The 13,564-nt window shown below is 50.3% G+C and overlaps 1 protein-coding gene across 2 annotated transcripts in view; it reads left to right on the forward strand.

Annotated features, from left to right (window-relative positions):
- Nucleotides 1–13,564, forward strand: part of LOC140389643 (F-box only protein 36-like) — a 99,984-nt gene that overhangs the window by 63,349 nt on the left and 23,071 nt on the right. The gene's annotated exons all lie outside the window — the stretch shown is intronic.

The following is a 13,564-nucleotide window of genomic DNA, read 5'->3' on the forward strand; positions in this document are numbered from 1 at the left end:
GATGTGCAGGTTAGGTGGATTGGCCATGATAAATTGCTCTTGGTGTCCAAAAAGGTTAGGTGGGGTTACTGGGTTACAGGGATAGGGTGGAGGTATGGGCTTAAGTAGGGTGCTCTTTCCAAGGGCCAGTGCATATGGGCCGAATGGCCTCCTTCTGCACTGTAAATTCTATAATTCTAAGAGGGCCACATCATTGCAGTTTTCAATACCTGGCAATGCAAAATGGACTGCAATTGGAGGAAGCATAGAAAAAAAAGACATTGTTAAGCCTAAAGGGAGAAAGAAGATGATGGGTCAGCAGAATGCATTTCAGCTGAACAGGCCAAAGGCCCAGTAATTACTGTGGCACTTAAGCTGCTGCCAGTGCAGTTTGACCCGGCTAACCTCTTGGTGAGCTGGTTGGCATAGGTTGAGTGAGTGGTAAGAAAGTAGATGTCCTGATATCCTGAGATAGGGCAACCGCATTATTGCTACTAAGCAATTAAATTAGGGCTCAGCACATCCACTGATATGCAGAAGAGCTGACTGCAGGAGGTGTCCTGAAAATCTCTTTCCATTTATCCTTTCAATCTGCTTCTCCAAGGCAGAAAATTAGTTTGAGCCCAGAGCATGCTCAACCTTTGAGCTTCTCCCCATGCACATTGGCCACATTTTCCAAGGTAAGCCACAAAAGGATACTGAGAGAAAGCCCACATGCTTGAAGCGGACTCATCCTTTCAGGCATTATGGATTCTGCATGTTCTCCCCGTGTCTGCGTGGGTTTCCTCCCTGTGCTCAGGTTTCCTCCCACAAATCCCAAAAGACGTCTGGTTAGGTAATTTGGACATTTCTGAATTCTCTCTGTGTACCCGAACAGGTGCCGGAACGTGGCGACTAGGGGCTTTCCCCAGTAACTTCATTGCAGTGTTAATGTAAGCCTACTTGTGACAATAAAGATTATTATTATAGTGAAACTGCATGGCGGACCTTCCACTAGTTCTAGATGTTTCTTCACATGCAAGAGGCAGTTTGATTGAAACATCGAAGATCCTGAGGAGTCTTGACAGGGTGGGAGAACCTAGAACTAGAGATTACTACTTTAAAATAAGTGGCCATCTTTTAAGACGGAGATGAGGAGAAATGAATTGTCTCAGAGGAGTTTGAGACTTTGTAACTCACTTCCTGAAAAGGCATTTTCCAGAGTTTCCTGAAGTGGTCCAGAAATAGTCAGGGACTCTTAATTATAGAAGTTGATAGAAGTTTCACCCATCAAAATATCTTCTAGCATATCTGGAGGGACAATGATATCTAGCACTTGCTGTTCTAACCTCGGGATGTTCGTTATAATGCATGGTCCTTCCTGGGTCATCTCCTTTTCCTCATGTTGTGTGCTGTTGTATCGTGCAAGAAGAGGCAGAGAGGTGGCTGAGAGTCTCCAACAAAGCAGAGGGCAAGGATGTGGCGCTGCTTATCCGGGAGCTGAGGGGCAGAAGAAGCAAACGCTAATCAATATGGAGAGTTGTTGGATAGGAAGCCAAAGTGTGAAGTGAGGAAAGAGTCATGGAAAGAGTTTGTTGATTTTGCAACTTTTAATAAATGAGCAAAAAATGGTGTTGGCTGCTGTAAAGGTGGAATGTGTGTTTAAACTGGGAATGATAGTGTGGCTTTGGAGAATAGGCAATTGTTGGTGGGGGAAAGAACTGTTGTCAAAAGATCGAGAAATTAAGAGCCGTATGCAACCTTACCACTGTATAGAAGCCATTGCTTCCTGGATTGGATTGGATTTTGTTTATTGTCAAGTGTACCAAGGTACAGTGAAAAGTATTTTCCTACGAGCGGCTCAAAAGATCATTAAGTACATGAAAAGGAAAGGAAATAAAAGAAAATACATAATGGGGCAACACAAGGTACACAATGTAACTACATAACACCGGGATCGGGTGAAGCATACAGGGGTGTAATGTTAATGAGGTCAGTCCATAAGAGGGTCGTTTAGGAGTCTGGTAACATCGGGGAAGAAGCTGTTTTTGAGTCCGTTTGTGCGTGTTCTCAGACTATCTCAGGTTTCCTCCCACAGTCCAAAGATGTGCGGGTTAGGTGGATTGGCTATGCTAAATTGTTCTTAGTGGCCAAAAAATGTTAAGTGGGGGTTACGGGGATAAGGTAGATACGTGGGCTTCAGTAGGAAGCTCTTTGTAAGGGCTGATGCGAGACTCGATGGGCTGAATGGCCACCTTCTGCACTGTAAATTCTATGATTCCCAGGCAGCGGGAGGCGTAGATGGAGTCAATGGATGGGAGGCAGATTTGTGTGATGGACTGGGCTGTGTTCACGACTCTCTGAAGTGTCTTGCGGTCTTGGGCCGAGCAGTTGCCATACCAGTCTGTGATGCAGCCAGATAGGATGCTTTCGATGGTGCATCTGTAGAAGTTGGTAAGAGTTAATATGGACATGCCGAATTTGCTTAGTTTCCTGAGGAAGTATAGGCACTGTTGTGCTTTCTTGGTGGTAGTGTCGACGTGAGTGGACCAGGACCGATTTTTGGAGATGTGCACCCCTAGAAATTTGAAACTGCTAACCATCTCCACCTCGGCCCCGTTGATGCTGACAGGCGTGTGTACAGTATTTTGCTTTCTGAAGTCAATGACCAGCTCTCTAGTTTTGCTGGCATTGAGGGATAGATTGTTGTCATTGCACCTCTCCACTAGGTCCTCTCCCTCCCTCCTGTATTCTGACTTGTCGTTATTCGAGATCCGGACCACTATGGTCGTATCGTCAGCAAATTTGTACACTGAGTTGGAATCAGATTTTGCCACGCAGTCGTGTGTGTACTCGGAGTATAGTAGGGAGCTAAGTACGCAGCCTTGCGGGGCCCCGGTATTGAATACTATTGTGGAGGAGGTGTTGTTGTTTATTCTTACTGATTGTGGTCTGTGCGTTAGAAAGTCGAGGATCCAGTTGCAGAGTGAGGAGCCACGTCCTAGGTTTTGGAGCTTTGATATGAGCTTGGGTGGGATTATGGTGTTGAAGTCGGAGCTGTAGTCAATAAATAGGAGTCTGATGCAGGAGTCCTTGTTGTCGAGATGCTCTAGGGATGAGTGTAGGGCCAAGGAGATGGCGTCTGCTGAGGACCGATTGCGACTGTTTGTGAATTGCAGTGGATCAAGGCGTTCTGGGAGTATGGAGGTGATGTGCTTCATGACCAAGCTCTCGAAGCACTTCATTATGACTGAAGTCAGGGCCACCAGACGGCAGTCATTGAGGCACGTTGCCTGGTTTTTCTTTGGCACCGATATGATGGTAGTCTTCTTGAAGCAGGTGGAATCCTCGGAGCGGAGTAGGGACATGTTAAAGATGTCCGCGAACACATCTGCCAGCTGGTCCCGCATGCTCTCAGTGCATGACCAGGGATCCCATCCAGACCGTCGCCTTCCGAGGGTTCACTTTCAGGATGTGTTATGGGCTGCTGGGGCACTCAACAGCGGATTGTTGGTTTCCTGCTCGAACCAAGCAAAGAATGCATTGAGTTCATCGGGATGGGGTGCGCTGCTGCTGGAGATACTGCTCGGCTTCTCTTTGTAGCCCATTATGTTGTTTAGGCCTTGCCAAAACCGCTGAGAGTCTGTAACGCTGGTCTGTGACTTTGGCTTGGTCTGACATTCTCTCTTGGCCTGATATTCTCTCTTGGCATCTCGGATGGCTTTGCGGAGGTCGTACCTGGATTTCTTGTATAGGTCAGGGTCACTTGACCTGAACGTCTCAGACCAGACCTGACCTTCCGTAGGGAGTCAATCTCGCGAGTGAGCCATGGTTTCTGGTTGAGGAATGTACATACTGCTTTCTTTGGCACGCAGTCATCCACTCATTTGCTGTTGAAGTCTGTGACGGTGGTGGCATACTCATTTAAGTTGGTCGCTGAGTTCTTAAATATGGACCAGTCCACTGTCTCCAAGCAGTCACGTAGGAGCTCTTCTGTTTCCTTGGACCAGCACTGCACGACATTCTGAGCTGGATTCTCCCACTTGAGTTTCTGCTTGTATGCCGGATCCTGCACTGAATCCAGGTCCTGAGCGTAATGCTGTTGAAGCAGTCAATCTTAGGAACATCTCCATGTCTGTTAGACTACTTGGTCTTTAGGAATCATCCCCTACTGACTGGAAAGGAAACTTCCCTCCTTACTCTTCCAATAGGACCTTTGGAGAGGTAGCTTGGCTAGAACTCGTGTTGATATAATTTTGTGTTCCAACAGACTTAATAAAAACGTTGCATAAGTGAACACAGCCTTAATTTGAAGTGTTTTAATAGGTTTCTGCTGATACTGTAGTTTGGAAGTGGGTGGCGGCTTAAATGTCAGTGGAACTCTTTCCTCTTTTAATGTGTCCTGTAATGTAAATAAACCTAATCTTGGCATTCTTTTAATGATACCATTGGAAGTCTACTTCAATGCAAATTAAAGCGGCGTTGAGACATTGAAGCTGATGGTTTGTGCTTTGGTAGTCAACTCTGTTAAGCATTGCCCGGTTTGGCTCAGCTGCCCCACTCTGGCATTTCAGTCTGTCATATTTATTGCAGAGGAAGACAGTGGGCTGCGAAGGTGCACGATTAGCTGGCCTCTGTTATCTCTGGGCCCTCTGCTGAGTGATTTGATACTGTTTGCCTCTTCTAATCCACTTCCAAACAGTTTGTCTTCAGAAGTCATGTCTGTCAGCAACTGTCTTCCAGTTGTCAATGTCTACCATCTTCATATACCGCTTGCAGTTGTCCTTGTAGCGGAGGATTCCCAGGTGGTTGTAACCCATGACCAGTTCACTGTCAATAAGGTCTTTGGGTATACAAAAAGACTGAAGATGATACTGAACTATATGAATAAAGTAGTGGAATTCGAAGGAATAACCTATATGCTGATCCCTATATTCATGGGGAGAAAGGGAGGGGTTGCAGTTGTTGATATGAAACCTGGAAATCACAGGAGCTTAAGAATCCTGCAAATTTAATGATCTGCCCAGGAGCCGACCAATTCGACAGGCTGATTGACCGTTGGGCAGAAAAACCAGTGGAAGAAGGCCGAATCTGGAGACCATTGGGGCGATCCCTGATAATTGGGAAAGATCAGGGCTTGGTGAGGGGGAGAAAGGAATCAGAGTCTGACATTCAGGACAGTGAGAGGCAACAGATACGGTTTGATGAGAACAAAAGAACAAAGAAACGTACAGCACAGGAACAGGCCCTTCGGCCCTCCAAGCCCGTGCCGACCATGCTGCCCGACTAAACTACAATCTTCTACACTTCCTGGGTCCGTATCCCTCTATTCCCATCCTATTCATGTATTTGTCAAGATGCCCCTTAAATGTCACTATCGTCCCTGCTTCCACCACCTCCTCCGGTAGCGAGTTCCAGGCACCCACTACCCTCTGCGTAAAAAACTTGCCTCGTACATCTACTCTAAACCTTGCCCCTCTCACCTTAAACCTATGCCCCCTAGTAATTGACCCCTCTACCCTGGGGAAAAGCCTGTGAGCTTGGGTCACAGCTGCTCACTATCGCAAGGTATGGCCAAGATTGGCAGGTGGGTTGCTTAAAGGATCAGGGGACCATTACTGCCGCTCCTGACTCATAGCAATGCTAGAAAGAGCATTTACCTGCTTGACCTGGCAGCTCCCATCCCCATTTTACTGCCAGTTTCCTCATTCCCTGGGAAACCCAGCTGAGCAGCATTAAATATAAACCAGGCTGCCAAACTGCTGCGCGAACCTGATTTAAGTATTATAATGAAGTGTCCTGCATCTCAATGGTGGTACACCGACAAACCATGCAAATTGCTGCTATAAGAATGTGCATGCCAGGTTTTCCAAATTTTATGTTTTAACCTCCATCCTTCTGCCTCTTGGGAGGGGTTTAATAGCTCAGTTGGATAGATAGCTGGTTCATGATGCAGAATGAGGCCAACAGCATGTGTTCAATTCCAGTACCGGCTGAGGTTATTCATGAAGGCCCCACTTTCTCAACCTTGCCCCTCGCCCGAGTGTGGTGACCCTCAGGTTGAATCATCACGTCAGCTCTCCCCGTCAAAGGGGAAAGCAGCCTATGGTCAGCTGGGACTTTGACGACTTTACCTTAACCTTATATTCACCCACTGTGTCGAATGGCTTCACTTTGGTGTGTTGGGCTTCAGTGGTTCCATGATATGGAAAATTGGTCACTCCAGGATCTCATCCATTTCCCTCCTGGTGTTTGATACCAAGTGTTGACCAAAACTCGCTTCCACAGTCACATATCCTTCCCCAGTGACTGTCTCCATCTCCGACTTCCCCACATGGATTCTATCCGGAGTTCCATCCTTCATGTTTCAGCTATCTCCAGGACATGCAGCGCATCTTAGACTGCTGTTTTTGCCACATCCTGAGATCTACACTCAGTGCCATGCTAGCCATATGTATACACTCGACCTTCTGCACCAGGTCACCCTATCTCAAAGCTGTCCTCCCTAGTTCCATTTTATTCTTTGTTGCATCTAATGCCTTAATAAGAAACTTTTCTTCTTCCTTTCAAGTATTAAGGAACACAAGCTCCAACTTATTTACACCAATGCCGATTTGGGACCCTCCACCCCTTCAAGTCACTCGACCCCATCTTTTAATCCCCGCTCTTGCCTTGTGTTCACTATGCCCTCTGTCCTTCCCATCTCTGAATCTCCCAAAAGACGTGCTGTTAGGTGAATTGGACATTCTGAATTCTCCCTCAGTGTTACCCAAACAGGCACCGGAGTGTGGCGACAAGGGGATTTTCATAGTAACCGTTGCAGTGTTAATGTAAGCCTACTTGTGACACAAATAAAGATTATTATTATTCTGCTCGGCAAAGTACTCGGTTTTATCCCCTTACACCTTCACCTCAATGAATTTCGGGCTTTGCACGACGCTGAATTCTTCCATCACCTCCATCACTGTGCTCATTTATTTGGGCAGGAGTCCTTCCCTCACCCACCTCTAGCGATTTCCCTTTACCTGGACTCTTGCCTCTTACTCACTCTTGATCTTTTTACCTTCGCTTAGTCTGCAGGCATGCCCCTGACCTTCTCATCGCTTGCCATTTAAACCCGCCATCTTGCTCCCATTCCCATATTTCCATCCTTGGCCTGCTGCAATGTTCCAGCGAAGCCCAACACAAACTGGAGGAACAACATGCTATCTTCTGATTAGACACTTTATGGGCACGATCGAACCAATTGGGAACTATGTCCCACAGCGACCGCGTTTAGCTGCGTGTTACCCGGTGCTCACAGTGCCGAGAAACAAAGTGCTATCGAACGTGGCTCCGGTTAGATACGGAGCCTCAGCGGGTTATACGCGGCCAAGGATGCGCTTAGTCCCGTTTCCTGCACTGAAGATCTCCGCTCACCGAAACTCCTCAGTGCAGTGAGAGATCAGTATGCTATTTTTAAATGGTGTTCCGATCTCTCGAGCCCCTGACTCGACGGCCAAAGCTCCCCTAGCCCCAACTCACCCACATGTGCAGAGCATGCCCAACCCGATCACTGCCATGAAGAAAATACCAGCTTGATACCTTGGCAGAGCCAGCCTGGTGCCCTGGCACTGCTTCTGCCAGCTGACATTGCCACCTGGGCACCTTGGCAGTTAGAGCTCTTGGGGCGTGGCAGGCCAGTTAGATTTTGGGAGTGGGGATTCCCAGTAATTACCGGCCATGTTGCGCCACGGTGCACTGCTTTTCGGGTGCAGCGTGGCCAGTAGATCGCGCTCTACAGCCTTTTGGACGTAACATCAAGTTCAACAACTTCAGACCATGAAGTCTCCTCCATTTCAATTTTTTAAAATTTACCCAAACCCTTCCCCCACTGCGCCATCAAAAACTTGTTTTACTTTTAGAGTGCTGACCCTTGTTCTACTATTAGCACATTCTGCTACCTTAGCACCTTCTTTAGTCTTTATAATTACCATTTGTGGTAAACCATTGTGTTGTGTTGTACATGCTTGGGCTTGTCCCGGCTGGCTCCGCCTATGGCTCCTCCCCTTGGGCTCAGGTATAAAGGTGGCTAGTCTCCGCCTCTTTCCCCCCCCCCCCCCCCAGTTCAGGGCCAGAGGCCAGGAGGCTAGCTGTTTAGTGTATTTAAGCCTCAGTTACATTCCTCACTCGTCGTGTGCTTATTGAAGGCATATCAGTTTAATACACTAAACCTTACGATGGACTCATCACTGAAGCCTGATCGCCTGGAGCTGGACCCACAGGCAGCCGACGCCACAGAAACTTTTGAGCACTGGCTAAGCTGCTTCGAAGCATACCTCGCATCCTTCACCGAAGACTTCACAGACCTCCAGAAGAAGCAGATCCTCCACGCACAGGTGAGCCCAAGAGTCTTTCTTCTCATCAGGGACGCCCCCTCGTATGCGGAGGCAATAATGCTGCTGAAGGGACAATACATGACGTCCGTTAAAGAGGTGTATGCTAGGCACCTCCTTACCACGAGACGGCAATGTCCGGGGGAATCACTTGCAGAATTCCTGCGTGCTTTGCTTGTACTCTGCCGGAACTGTGATGGCCGGGTGATATTGGCTACCCAGCATGTGGAGCTGCTGATCAAGGACACTTATGTCGCGGGCATGAAATCAAATTATATCCACCAGTGATTACGAGAAGGGGGTACACTCGGCCTCCCAGAGACAGTGCAACTCTCCAACTCGCTGGAGGTGGCTCCCAGAACATGGAGGCCTATACCTCCGACCGCGCGGCACCCTAGTGGGCCTCATGGGCGCAGCCATCATCCGACCCAGGTGCAACGCAAGCCTGTGCCACGCAGCAGCCCGCCAACGTCGGAGGCCCGAGGTACTACTTTTGCCGCCAGGGTAATCGCCCCAGACAATGCTGCCCTGCACAGAAGGCAACTTGCAATGGCTGTGGGAAGAAGGGCCACTTTGCAAAAGCCTGCCAGGCCCGATCGCCCCCTAAAACCTCTAGGCCCAGCACCGCTGCCTGCTGCCTGTCGGGGCCGCCCCCAGCTGCCGCGCCACCTGCCATGTGCGACCCGTGAGCGCCACCATCTTCAATTTCGGCAGCCACGTGCGACCAATGGGAGCCGCCATCTTTAAAGCATCCTCCAACCGCCACGCGCGACCCACAGGGGACGCCATAGCCGCTGCCACCCACGACCCATGGGGGCCGCCATCTTGAATGCCGTCGCCGATGCCTCCCGCCACGTGTGACTCATGGGGGCCGCCGCTACGTCCGACCGGCCTACCGACCGCCTTCCGAAGCTCGTCTCCATCACGCTCGACCAGTCCCAGCTGCACCACCTCGCGAAGTCTACGATGACCGTCCGGATCAACGGGCACGAGGCGGCCTGTCTTTTCGACTCCGAGAGCACAGACCGCTCCATTCACTCAGAAGGCGCTGCTCCCTCCCAATCTTACCCGCGACCCAGAATATCTCCCTGGCTTCCAGATCCCATGCAGTAGAAATCCGGGGGTACAGTGTCGCGACCCTTACTGTACAAGGCATGGAGTACGCTTACTTCAAACTCTACGTCCTGCCCCATCTCTGCGCTGCCCTGTTACTGGGCCTCGACTTCCAGTACCACCTCCAGAGCCTTACTTTAAAGTTTGGGGGACTCCTGCCCACCCTCACCGTCTGTAGCCTCGCGACCCTTAAGGTCGACCCACCCTCGCTCTTCGCAAACCTCACCCTGGACTGTAAGCCCGTCGCTACCAAGAGCAGACGATACAGTGCCCGGGACAGGGCCTTTATCAGGTAGGAGGTCCAGCGACTCCTGCGAGAGGGGATCATTGAGGCGAGTACCAGCCCCTGGAGAGCCCAAGTGGTGGTCGTCAAACCTGGGGAGAAGCACCGGATAGTCATCGATTATAGTCAGACCATCAACCGGTACACGCAACTCGATGCGTTCCCCCCCCCCCCCATATCTGACATGGTAAACCAGATTGCGCAGTATCGAGTCTTCTCCACAGTTGACTTGAAGTCCGGGTACCACCAGCTCCCTATCCGCCTGGAGGACCGGCAATACACTGCCTTCAAGGCAGATGGCCGCCTCTACCACTTCCACGGGGTCCCCTTCGGCGTCACCAATGGGGTCTTGGTCTTCCAAAGTGAAATGGACCGAATGGTTGACCAGTACGGACTGCGGGCCACTTTCCCGTACTTGGACGATGTCATCATCTGTGGCCATGACCAGCAGGACCATGACGAAAACCTCCGGCACTTCCTCCACACCGCTAAACTCCTGAATCTCACCTATAATAAAGAAAAATGCGTTTTCCGCACAACCCGCCTAGCCATCCTTGGCTACGTGGAACACGGAGTCCTAGGGCCCGGCCCGACTGCATGCGCCCCCTCATGGAACTCCCCCTCCCCCACTGCTCCAAGGCCCTGAAGAGATGACTGGGGTTCTTCTCGTACTATGCCCAGTGGGTCCCCAATTATGCGGACAAGGCCCGCCCACTTATCAAATCCAACGTTTTTCCCCTGACGGCTGAGGCCTGACTGGCCTTCAATCGCATCAAGGCAGATATTGCCAAAGCCGCGATGCACACGGTGGACGAGTCCACCCCATTCCAAGTGGAGAGCGATGCGTCGGACTTTGCTCTGGCCGCTACCCTCAACCAGGCGGGCAGGCCCGTGGCTTTCTTCTCCTGTACCCTCCATGCCTCCGAAATTCGACACTTCTCCGTCGGAAAGGAAGCCCAAGCCATCGTAGAAGCTGTGCGACATTGGAGGCATTACCTGGACGGCAGGTGATTCACTCTCCTCACTGAACAATGGTCTGTTGCCTTCATGTTCAATAACACACAGCGGGGCAAGATCAAGAATGACAAGATACTAAGGTGGAGGATCGGGCTCTCCACCTACAACTACGATATCTTGTATCGACCTGGGAAGCTCAATGAGCCCCCAGATGCCCTATCCCGTGGTACATGTGCCAGCGCACAAGTAGACCGACTCCGGGCCCTCCTCAATGACCTCTGTCACCCGGAGGTCACCCGTTCTTTTCACTTCATCAAGGCTCGCAACCTGCCTTACTCCATCGAGGAGGTCAGGACCGCGACCAGGGACTGCCAGGCCTGCACGGAGTGCAAACCGCACTTCTATCGGCCAGACAGAGCACACCTGGTAAAGGCCCCTCGCCCCTTTGAGCGCCTCAGCAAACACTTCAAAGGGCCCCTCCCCTCCAGTGACCGGAACGATTACTTCCTCAACATTGTTGACGAGTACTCAAGATTCCCCTTCACCATCCCGTGCCCTGACATGACCTCTGCCACCATCATCAAGGACCTGCACAGTCTTTTCACCCTGTTCGGGTTCCCCGCCTACATCCATAGTGATCGGGGATCCTCCTTTGTGAGCGACAAGTTGCGTCAGTTCCTGCTCAGGGCGACCAGCTATAACTCCCGGGGAAATGGACAGGTAGAGATGGAGAACGCGACGGTCTGGAAGGCCGTCCTCCTGGCCCTATGGTCTAGGAGTCTCCCGCTGGCAGGAGGTCCTCTCCGACGCGCTCCACTCCATCCAGTCGCTCCTGTGTACAGCCACCAACGAGACTCCTCACGCGCGTATGTTTGCTTTTCCCAGGAAATCCACCTCCGGGGTCTCGCTCCCGTCCTGGCTGGCAGTCCCAGAGCCTGTCGTCCTCAGGAAGCATGCGAGGAGCCATAAATCCGACCCCCTCGTCGAGAAAGTCCTGCTCCTCCATGCCAATCCACAATATGCCTACGTGGCACACCAGGACGAGCGACAGGACACAGTCTCCCTTCAGGATTTGGCACCAGCAGGCTCCCCAGCGACCATCACCACCCCCGACCCTACACCATCTTTCACCACCCCTGCCCACCTACCTTACGAACTAGCACCCGCAGGCCCACCGGCGACCATTACCACCACCACCGCCAATACACCGCCCCCTCTTCACCGACTCAACAACTGGGTGAAGAAGAGGACAACATGCTCCCAGACGCGCAGGTCTCGACACCGGTGCCCACACCACAGCCGGGACTGAGGCGATCATGGCGGAAGTTCTTGGCCCCCGACTGATAAGGCCCCCTGACAGATTTGACCTTTAAGACCACTTCACACCCGCCGGACCCTTTTTTTAAAAACGGGGTGAATGTGGTAAACCACTGTGTTGCATTGTGTTGTGTTGTACATGCCTGTGCTTGTCCTGACTGACTCCGCCTGTGGCTCCTCTCCTCGGGCTCAGGTATAAAGGTGGCTAGTCTCCGCCTCTGCCCCAGTTCAGGTCAGAGGCCAGGAGGCTTGCTGTTTAGTGTACTAAAGTCTCCGTTACATTCATCACTCGTCGTGTGCTTATTGAAGGCATATCACCATTAACATTTCCTTTGTCTTGTGCCCATGAGATCTTTGTCAATCTCTGCAGAGCTGCCACCTTCTATTCTGATCCACATTCTACACACCCCTATCCTACTATATTATACATCAATTTCTGGTTCTCTTCAGCTTGAAGAAGAGTCATACGGACTTGAAATGTTAATTCTGTTTCTCTCTCCACAGATTCCAGTCGACATGCTGAATCTTTCCAGCATTTTTTGTTTTATTTGTTCATGGGCATGGGCCTCGCTGGCTGGGCCATTATCTGTTGCCAATGTCTAATTTCCCTTGAGCTAACAGGCTGGCTGAAGTGTTTTATTACTTCTAAACAGTTTAAGGATTAAGTACAAACACACACACACCTGCTTTTGAACTGTCTGTCAAAACATTAAGGCCCCTTTTATTCTTTTCTACATCAAGGAGAAATATATCCTGGACTCCAACCCCAGCATACCCTACTGTCAGGTTTTTATATAGCACTGTGTGAAGAATTTCAGATATATTGGGCTGGATTCTCCGCTGTCTGGATTCTCTGTTGCGCCGGCAGCCCGGGGATTCCCTGACGGCATGAGGCTGTGGTAAACCCCATTGGCTGGCTGGCGATACGGAGAACCCCGGGAGTGCGGCGGGACAGAGAAACCCGCCCATTGTATTGTATGGATTTGGTGCATAAGGGTTAAAATCCTGGGTTAGTATGTGACTGTTGCAGTCATGTTTTTAAAATTCCTGGTTTGAAAGACAGCAGACGCTTTGGAGGTGGGTGTAATTAAAGCATCATAAATGTTTGGGCCAACGGACTTTTGTTTATATTGAGAGGGTTCCCTGGAGAGCAGATTATTAGACACATTCTGTTCAGCTTAGTAAGATGATGTAGTTAATGGGAGGAGCCACGGGCTGAAGCAGTTTCTGGAGTTTGGGTTTAGTTTGAGATTGGGATGTGAACAGATGAGAAGCTGTGCTCTCAAAACAGTGAGGTTAGATCAGTCTGTGGACAGACAAGCAGTTTCTGGAGAAACAGTCAGTTAAGGATTTGCCTCTGAACAGACCAGCAGCTGATCTCAAGACAGAGTTAAAGATTTGCTTCTCAACAGGATAGGAGCAATTTCAAAGGCTGGACTTTTAAACAGTAAGTTGAGACAGGCAAGGATCTGCAGGCTGGGTCCTGAAGGATATCGCTTTCAAAGTGGTTTATCCAAGACATCTCTTTACAGCAAGTATTTCTGAGTCTGCTAACTGTATT

Source organism: Scyliorhinus torazame, chromosome 14 (assembly GCF_047496885.1).
Source record: "Scyliorhinus torazame isolate Kashiwa2021f chromosome 14, sScyTor2.1, whole genome shotgun sequence".
NCBI classification, from domain to species: Eukaryota; Metazoa; Chordata; class Chondrichthyes; order Carcharhiniformes; family Scyliorhinidae; genus Scyliorhinus; species Scyliorhinus torazame.